Here is a 10,036-nt window from a genome sequence, read left to right on the forward strand (position 1 = left end):
AGGGTCACTGTAAGTTCACATGACCTGGGTTTGGGTTTTGGTTTAATCTTTACCATAGGAGATTGTCGGGTCTTATTTCCTATGTACCCACTGGCCTTTCAGTTAGCAACCTAGCCTTTAACCAGTTGCCAGGACCCCTTAGTATCCAACGTATTCCTTAACATGTCTGCTGAAAATGGTTGCTGTCGGCCTCTGGGCTATTACTTATCCAAGAAACATTTCCTTGTTTGTTGTGAGCATCACCCCAGCTGCTGACCCTACAACAATGCTGAAAAGATGCTCCAGGGGCCCGAGGGAGCATGTGGATGAGCGGAAGATTATTGAGGTGGCACTCCTGCTTGGTAATTCTTGTCTCCAGGAATCTAGACTTCAATTCATTTCTCTCTTCAAGCATCGATTTTTTTATTCTGAAACAATTTCAGAAGTACAGAAAAGTTGCAAAAACCGTTGCCAGTACACCTTTTACCTATTTTCCACAACAGTAGCCTCTTACAGGACTACTGGAGTACAGTGAACAAAGCCAGGAAACTAACAGTAATTCAATACTGTTAACTAACCTATACATTTCATGCAAATTTGGTTAGTTTGCCCATTTTCATCCTTTCTCTGGTCCAGGAATTAATCCAGAACCTTACACATTGTTTAGTTAATTCATTAACACAGAAGTTGATTTTAAAAACCAAACTCACTGTCAGCCAGTCAATTCTGACTCCGAGCAAACCCATAGGGCACACTAGGACTTCCCTCATGGGTTTGAGACTGTAAATCTTCATAGGAGCAGACAACCTCATGTATCTCCTATGGAGTAACTGATGAGGTTTGAACCAAAGGCCTTGAGGTTAGTAACCTAACATATAGCCCACCATGCCAAGAAGGCTTCTGTTTGTCGCCTCCAATTTGTGAATGCCTGCTATTTTATTTTCATGACCTTGACACCTTTGAAGAACATTGGTTGTTTTGCTAGAATCCTTAATTTGGACATTTCTGATATGAGGGAAATTCAAAAGAGTAATATTGCTTAGTTTCCAGTTTATGCATGCATTCATTGATTCCAAACAAAACATGTTTAAACATGTATTGGCAATCAGTAAAAAGAGGTATTGGTGGAGTAGTGGTTATGCATTGGGCTGCTAACTGCAAGGTCAGTAGTTTGAAACCACAACCCACCAGTGGCTCCAACAGAGAAAGACCGGGCTTCCTATTCTAGTAAATAGTTACAGTCTCCGCAGCCCACAGGGGCAACTCTACCTTGTCCTATAGGGTCCTTATGAATCTGAGCCGCGGATAGCAGTGCGTTCTTTCGCTTTTTGTTTGGGGCAGTCCATTCATGGCTGAAGACAAGTTCTCCCAGTAATTATTAATATGTCTTAGTCTCTTCAGTGCCTTCAAAATGAAGGACCAATCCAATCAATGGCTTCTGAGGGGATGTGCAGAACCAATTTAATTCCGGTCGAAGATAACAGTGATTGATTTTGGTTAATTGGTAGGTTGGTTTTTGGTGTGGGTAATCATAATAGATTTTCTCAAAGGATGCAAGATGACCACGGGGACTTATTAGAAAACAATGTTAAGAAAGTCGAATCTGTGAGATAAACGCCAGGAGCTTGTGTTCTCTCCTCTATCACAGCAATGCATTTGCTTTTCAAGGAGAGCAAGAGCCATCCTCACCGAATTCTGTTGGGAAATTCTTCCATCTCCATTCTAAAATCCTGATGTTGGATAGTCAGACTTTCTTTTCTGTTTCCCCATATCAAAGAACATTTAAAGAAATGTCACTGGAGTCCCTTGAAGATGCCCAGACAGCCCTTTTGATGTGGTGGAAATCAAAGAGCACAGAATTCTGCAGGGACAGGGAGATGGAAACACTCACTCAGAGTCTATAGACTTAGAGCATATGTTGAGAAACAATAGTTTCACATCTTGATTTTTTTGTTTATTAAAAATTTTGTGATGTTGTAACAATACTTTTGACTTGCTCTCCTATGTCACTTTTCCCCAAATAAATTGATAAGCCTTACTATAAAGTAAAGCTTTTGGGGTCTTCGTTTGCTGATGAGGCATGACTGAAAATAAGAACAAACAGCTGCAAACATATATTAATAATTGGAACTTGGTATGTATCAAGGATGAAAGTTGGAAGTTATCATAATGAAAGGGAACTCATAAAGATCAACGAATATCCTTGGCATTAGTGGGCTGAAATGGACTGATGTTGGCCATTTTGAATGGGAGAGTCACATGGTTTACAATGTCAGCAATGACAAAACGAAGAGGAATGGGTTCCAACCATGGTGAGGAAGGACATTTCAAGATCCATCTTGAAGTGCAGTGCTGTCTGTGTTGGGATGATCTTTCACCGTACAAGGAACCCAATCAATACAACTGCTATTCAGATGTGCACCAACAACCAAAGCTTGTTGTTAGGTGCTATCCAATCAGTTCTGACCCTCAAGACCCTGTGTACAACAAAGCAAAACATTGCCAGGTCCTGGCCATCGTCACAATTTCTCTTATGTTCAAGCCTATTGCTGCAGCCACTGTGTCAAGCCATCTTGTCCAGGGACCTCCTCTGTTTGTCCAGGGCCTTTTCTTTTTTGTTGACCCACGATTTTGCAAACTATTATGTTCTTCTCAAGGGAATGGTCTCTCTCTCTCTCTCTCTCTCTCTCTCTAATCATTTTATTAGGGGCTCTTACAACTCTTATCACAATCCATACAGACATCAATTGTGTAAAGCACATCTGTACATTCATTGCTCTCATCATTCTCAAAACATTTGCTCTCCACTTAAGCCCCTGGCATCAGCTCCTCATTTGGCCCCTCCCTCCCTGCTCCCCTCTCCCTCATGAATCCTTGATAATTTATAAATTATTATTTTGTCATATCTTGCCCTGCCCAATGTCTCCCTTCACCCACTTTTTTTGTCCATTCCCCAAGGAGGAGGTCACATGTAGATCCTTGTAATCGGGTCCCCTTTTCCAACACACCCTCCCTCCACCCTCCAAGTATTGCCACTCACACCATTGGTCCTGAAGGGATCATCCACCCTGGATGCCCTGTGTTTCCAGTTCCTATCTGTACCAGTGTACATCCTCTTGTCTAGCCAGACTTGCAAGGTAGAATTGGGATCATGATAGTGGGTGGGGGTGGGTGGGGAGGAAGCATCTAGGAACAAGGAATACACCGAAATCAAATTGACTCTAAAACACAAACCAAATTCACTGTCATAGAGCTGATGTCTGCTTATAGTGACCTATGGCAAGGGAACTGCCCCTGTGCATTCTGGTGTCTCCAACACTTTACATGTATAAAAGGACCTCTCTTGTGTGGAGCTGCTGGTGATTTTGAACTGCTGATCTTGCAGATTGCAGCCCAGCTGGTAATTGCTATGAAACCAGGGCTGGGAAAAATGATGGAGAAACTCAATGTCAGCAACTAAAACCAGGCCAGGGGCTGACTGTGGAAGAGCTCGTGTGTAAGTTCAGGTGAGCAGGAGAAAGACGAGGCAGCTGCTATTTGCTTGAAGAATCACAGTCTTAGAAACGCACAGAGGCAGTTCTACCCTGTCCTATGGGATCCCTATGAGTCATAATAAACCTGATGCAGCGAAGTTTCTTTGTTTGTTTCCAAGCTCAGTTAAAGATGAACTTCAAGGCCATGAGACACATGAGAGTAAAGGCCATTAGATCCAAAATGCCATAAAGAAAGCAAATGGTCATTAAAAAGACAGGAAAGTTTAAGCAGATGTCAGAAGAGACTCTTGCTCTTTAATCATAGAGTATCTAAGAGAAATGGAAGAAACAATGAAGTTAAAGAGGTGAACAGAAAATTTCAAAGGGTGGCTTGAGAAGACAAAGTAATGTGCAAAGACCCAGAGTCAGAAAACCCAAAAAGGAAGAACATGATCAGCATATTTAACCGGAGAGAAAGGAGGAAAATAGTCAAACCTTGGGATGCAATAGTGAAAGATTCTATGGGTAAAATATTGAATGGTGCAAGTCTCAGAAGATGGAGAGAAGGCACAGACATCAAAGAACTAAAAATCCTATCAATGGGTGCTTACCTTTCTGATACGATCAATGTGCTCACCTTTCTGATACGATCAATGAAGACAAACATGTGCATAAGTAAATGTGGTGAAAAAAGCTGATGGTGCCTGGCTATCAAAAGAGATAGTATCTGGGGTCTTAAAGGCTCAAAGATAAACAACTGGTCATCCAGCTCAGAAGCAACAAAGCCCCCATGGAAGAAACACTCTAGCCTGTGTGAGCATAAGCTGTCGAAGGGATCAGGTATCAAGGAACAAAAATCATATTATTGTAAATGTAAGTGCAGAGTGGAGACTCAAAGCCCATTGGTAGTCAACCGGACACCCCCTTGCTGAAGGGTTTTGGGGAGGAGATGAGTCAGTCAGGGTGCAGGGTAGCAATGATGAAACATATAACTTTTCTCTAGTTCTTAAATGCTTCCTCCACCACCACCCCCACTATCATGATCCCAATTCTAACTTACAAATCCGGCTAAACCAGAGGATGTACATAGGTACAGATAGTAACTGGAAACACAGGGAATCCAGGACAGATGACTCCTTCAGGACCAGTGGTGAGAGTGGTGATGCCTGGAGGGTGGAGAGAATGTGGGGTAGAAAGGGGGAACTGATTACAAGAATCTATGTATAGCCTCCTCCCTGGGGGGTGGACAGCAGAGAAGAAGGTGGGGGGAGACATTGGACAGTGTAACATATGATAAAATAATGATAATTTATGAATAACGAAGGATTCATGAGGTAGGGGGGAGTGGGGAGGGAAGGGGAAAATGAGCAGCAGATATTAAGGGCTCAAGTAGAAGGCAAATGTTTTGAGAATGATGATGGCAACAAATGTACATATGTTCTTGACACAATGGATGGATGTATGGATTGTGATAAGAACTGCGTGAGCCCCCAATAAAATGATTAAGTAAATTAAGTACTTTGTGAAACAGCATATAATTGAGAACTGAAAACATATCAATTGAAATGTTTCAATAAGCCGATGAGGCACTGGAAGCACCCACTGGTCTATGCCAGCAATATTGGAAAACCGCTACCAGGTCAACTGACTGGAAGAGGTGCCAGTTTCTACCCATTCTAAAGAGAGGTGGCCCAACAAAATGCTCAAATTATATGACAATGTGTTTCACCACATGTAGGAAAAATTTTGCTGAAGATCATCCCACAGTGGTTGCAGTAATACACTGACAGGGAGCTACTACAAATTCAGGGCAGATTCAGAAAAATGTGGAACAAGATCTGTCATTGCTGATGTCAGATGGATCTTGGCTGAAAGCACAGACTACCAGAATGCTGTTTATTTGCATTTTATTGACTATGCAAAGGAATTCCACTTGGACCATAATAAGTTACAGATAGTCTTGACAAGAATGAGAATTGCAGAACTCTTCATCGTGCTCCATGGGGGACTTCTATGTGAATCAAGAGGCAGTTGTGTGAACAGAACAAGGGTATACTACATGGTTGAAAATCAAGAGAGGTGTGTGTCAGGCTTGGGTTCTGTCACCATACTTATTCAATCTGTACTCTGAGAACATAATCAGAGAAGTCACGACTGGAAGTAGACTTATGAATAGCGTACTGGCTGCAGATGACTCAATCTTGCATGCTGAAAGTGAGGAGGCCTGGAAACACTTGCTGATGAAAATCAAGGACTGCAACCTACAGTGTGGATTATGGTTTCAATGAAAAGAAAACCCAAGTCCTCACTACTGAGCCAATAGAAAACATAATGATAAACGGAGAAAAGATCTACATCCAGGGATTGCTGGGAATGACAATCAATGCTCGTGGAAGCAACAGTCCAGAGGTCAAAGGATGCATGGAATGCGGTGACTCATGCACGAGACCTCTGTAGAGTGTTGAAAAGCCAGGAGGTTACTTTGAGGACTAAAGTTTGCCTAACTCAAACAGGGTATTTTTAATGGCCTAAGATGCATGTGAAAGTTGGATATTGAATAAGGAAGACTGAAGAAGAATCAATGAATTTGAACTGTGGAGCTGGAGAAGAATATTGAAAGTACCATGGACTGCCAAAAGAACAACAAAACTCTCTTGGAAGAAGTACAGTCAGAATACCTCTTAGAAACAAGGATGGCAAGACTTCATCTCACATACTTTTGGCTTGTTTTCAAGAGAGAACAGTTCCCGGAAAAGGACATCATACTTGGCAAAATAGCAGAGCAGCAAAAAAAGAAGAAAACCCTCAACAAAATGGATTGACGCAGTGCTCCAACAATGGGCACCAACATGGAAACAATTGTGAGGACGGCACGGGACAGGGAGGTGTTTTGCACGTAGGGTTGTGTTAAGTCCAACTTAAAGGCATCTAACAACAACAACAATAGGAAAATTCCAATGAAAAACCTCTTTTGATTTTTCGTTACCACATCTCTATTACCAAATGATTACCAAGTTAATGAGGGAAAGAGGTCACACAGGAAAGTGTCCTTGCTCCATCATGCATCAAAACATGATAAATCTAGAACAAAGTAGCACAGTACTAGTACAAGAATCATCAGTGAAATCGAAGGCAGTGTTCGGCTCCAGGTCCTCGTTAGTATATAAGACTCAGCATGTAACGAAAGTGGCATTTCACAACCCTCTAGTAAGGAAGACTACCTTTATAAATAGTGCGGAAACAAGTAGACCTAAGGGGAAAACAAAATTATTGCCACCTCTTAGTTGCACAGAAAGGTAACATTTCGATACATTAATCCCATTGCTATTGGATCGTTTCTGACCCACAGTGATCCTAAAGATAGAATTGAACCGCCCCCATAAGGTTTCCAGTGCTGAAAATCTTCACTGAAACAGACTCTGGACTCTTTTTCCTAGAGAGAGCTACTGGAGGGTTTGAACCTCCAACCTTTCAGTTATCAGCCAAGAGTTTAACCAGCATACCATCAGCATGGATACTAATATTAAACTGTGAAGACTTATAAGTGTTAGATAAATAAAAGAAAAGGACAAGTCCAAAAATCATATTTGTATTCATTAATCAGATATTTATTTACCACCAAGGCTGCCAGACACTGTGCTAAGAACGGGGATAAAATAATCAGGTAGAAACCATGTCTGCCCTCATGGATGCCCTACTCTCACCTCTCACTGTTGCTGCCATGAGCATTGATTGTAGTTCCGAGGGTCATTGAATTCAATGACTGCTGCACGAGACCTCTGTAGAGTGTTGAAAAGCAAGGAGGTTACTTTGAGGACTAAAGTTGGCCTAACTCAACCCAGGGTATTTTTAATGGCCTAAGATGCATGTGGAAGTTGGATATTGAATAAGGAAGACTGAAGAAGAATATTGAAAGTACCATGGACTGCCAAAAGAACAAACAGAACTGTATTTTTTCACCATTTAGAAATTTAAATCATACTTTTCTTGGTTATTGAAGATGTATTCAAAATAAGCAACTTTGAATCCTTGCTTCTAAGGGGCATTCTGGTTACAGTTCTTCTGAAACAGGTGTTTGATAGTCTTCACCAACATCACTAATCAAATGTGTTCCTTCCTCTCCCATCCTCATTTCCCATTGTCTAGCCTCCGCATGCACAGGAAAGAATTAGAAAGACCATGGCTTAAATCAGATATATCTTAGCTTTCTAACACTTTACATAGATCCTTTGCATCAGATTTTCCCAATGCAAAATGCATTTGTTCTCTTGACTGTTGCTTTTTCAGACAGTGGTTGTTCATCTGAGCAGAATGAAATACTTGCTAACTTTATTTTTTCTCTCTCCATTTATCATAATGTTGTCTATTTGTACAGTGATAAGGATTTTCATTTCCTTTCTTCTATAGATGTTAACTCACACAGAAGGCTGGTCTTCGACCTTCATCCCTAAGTGCTTCAAGTCTTCTATTTTCAGCAGCCAAGGCTGTATCATCTGTGCCTTGTAGCTCATTGATGCATCTTCCTTCAATCTCATACCATGATATTCCTCATATGAGATTTGTGTCTTTCAGCTTCTCAGATTATTTGTTCCACATATAGGTTGAAAAGGGAAAGTGAAAGTCTACAGCTATGCCATGCACCTTTTAAAATTTACATCATGCACCGAACCCCTCTTCCATCGTCTAGTCAGACTCATACTGGGTTTCTAACACCGAGGAGAACTGTCTCCTTTGGGTTTCTGAGGCTGTAAATCTTTACGGGAGCAGCAAACGTCATCTTTTTCTTTGGGGTGAGTGATGGGGTCCTTGCTGAGCTTGTAGTTAACGGCCCAATTCCCAACCCACTATACCACCATGTGTCTCTTTCTTCTAGTCAAACCTTTGTCTCTTGATCCATGCTTTGGCTTTCCCTTATAGAGCCTTCTGGCTCTGGGTTTAATCCTGCCAAAGTGGTTGGCCAGTGTACATTTGGCATAAGCAGATTGCAAATAATTGGTCAGTTTACTATGCCCATAAGTGGTTCAAGAGTTGATATTTATCTGAAATGTCTGGGTACCCCCTGAAGTTTAACCTTGACCAAATGGATTAGAAAAGCTACATTGTAATTACCAAAGGTTTATGAGCTAGCCTATCAAAATCTTAGGATCCAGAGCCTCCGATGGGGTATCCTGATCAACAAACCAGAGGAATATGTCCTTTGAACTTGAGCCCTGCAATACAACCTTCCTAGGCTAGGCACACTTGTGACAGGAAAGGAGGAAATGATTGAGATGATGCAAGAAGTGGAGGCAATGCTCTGACCAACACATTAGCAGCAGAGACCAAAGACCAAAGACCGAGTTCCTACCAGGAACTGGCAGGAACTACACACTGAGCCAACCAGGTAGAATAGGTTCATTCCTGTTTGAAAGTTTCCTGAAGGGTAAGAGTAAACATTGCTTTTTGTAAAAATTAACCAGGGTCTCCTTTTAACTTTGGGTCCCTTTTAGAGACTGTAGCTCCATGCTAGAATGTCTCTTAAACTTACCCTTAGCATGCCTTCATTCCTATTTATATACTTCTCTGTTATTAAAATGTTGCAGTTATATTATTTCTGTGAGTACTCTGTGGCCACGCAATAAACTAGCAAACTCAATAGGGCACACGTGTTGGGGAGTATGGCCAGGGTCAGCAATGGTGACAAACTTGGATATATTTGACCTTTGCCTCATAGGAAGCCAGTTGGGTGGTGCTTCTTTTTTATAATTATTTTTTTAATCATTTTATTCTGGGCTCATACAACTCATCACAATCCATACACACATCAATTGTGTAAAGCACTTTTGTATATTCATTACCCTCATCAGTCTCAAAATATTTGCTCTCCACTTAAGTCCCTGGCATCAGCTCCTCATTTTTCCCCTCCTTCCCCGCTCCCCCTCCCTTGTGAACCCTTGATAATTTATAAATTATTATTTTTGTCATATCTTAGCCTGCCCGTTGTCTCCCTTCACCCCCTTTTATGTTGTCCGTTGCCCAGGGAGGAGGTCACATGTAGATACTTGCAATCGGTTCCCCGGTTCCAACCCACACACACTCTGTCTTCCCTCCCAGTATCGCCACTCACACCACTGGTCCTGAAGGGATCATCCACCCTGGATTCCCTGTGTTTCTGGTTCCTATCTGTACTAGTGTACATCTTCTGGTCTAGCCAGACTTGCAAGGTAGAATTGAGATCATGATAGTGGGGGGGTTGGGGTAGGAGGAAGCATTTAGGAACTAAAGGAAAGTTGTATTTTTCATCATTGCTATATTGCACCCTGACTGGCTCATCTCCTCCCCAAGACCCTTCTGTAAGGGGATATCCAGTGGCCTACAAATGGGCTTTGGGTCTCTACTCCACACTCCCCCCCTCATTCACTATGGTAAGATTTTTTTGTTCTGATGATGCCTGATACTTGATTCCTTCGACAACTCATGATCGCATAGGCTGGTGTGCTTCTTCCATGGGGGCTTTGTTGCTTCTGACCTAGATGGCCACTTGTTTACCTTCAAGCCTTTTAGACTCCAGATACTGTATCTTTTGATATCTGGGTACCATCAGC

The sequence above is a fragment of the Tenrec ecaudatus genome, chromosome 1, assembly GCF_050624435.1.
Source record: "Tenrec ecaudatus isolate mTenEca1 chromosome 1, mTenEca1.hap1, whole genome shotgun sequence".
Lineage (NCBI taxonomy): Eukaryota > Metazoa > Chordata > Mammalia > Afrosoricida > Tenrecidae > Tenrec > Tenrec ecaudatus.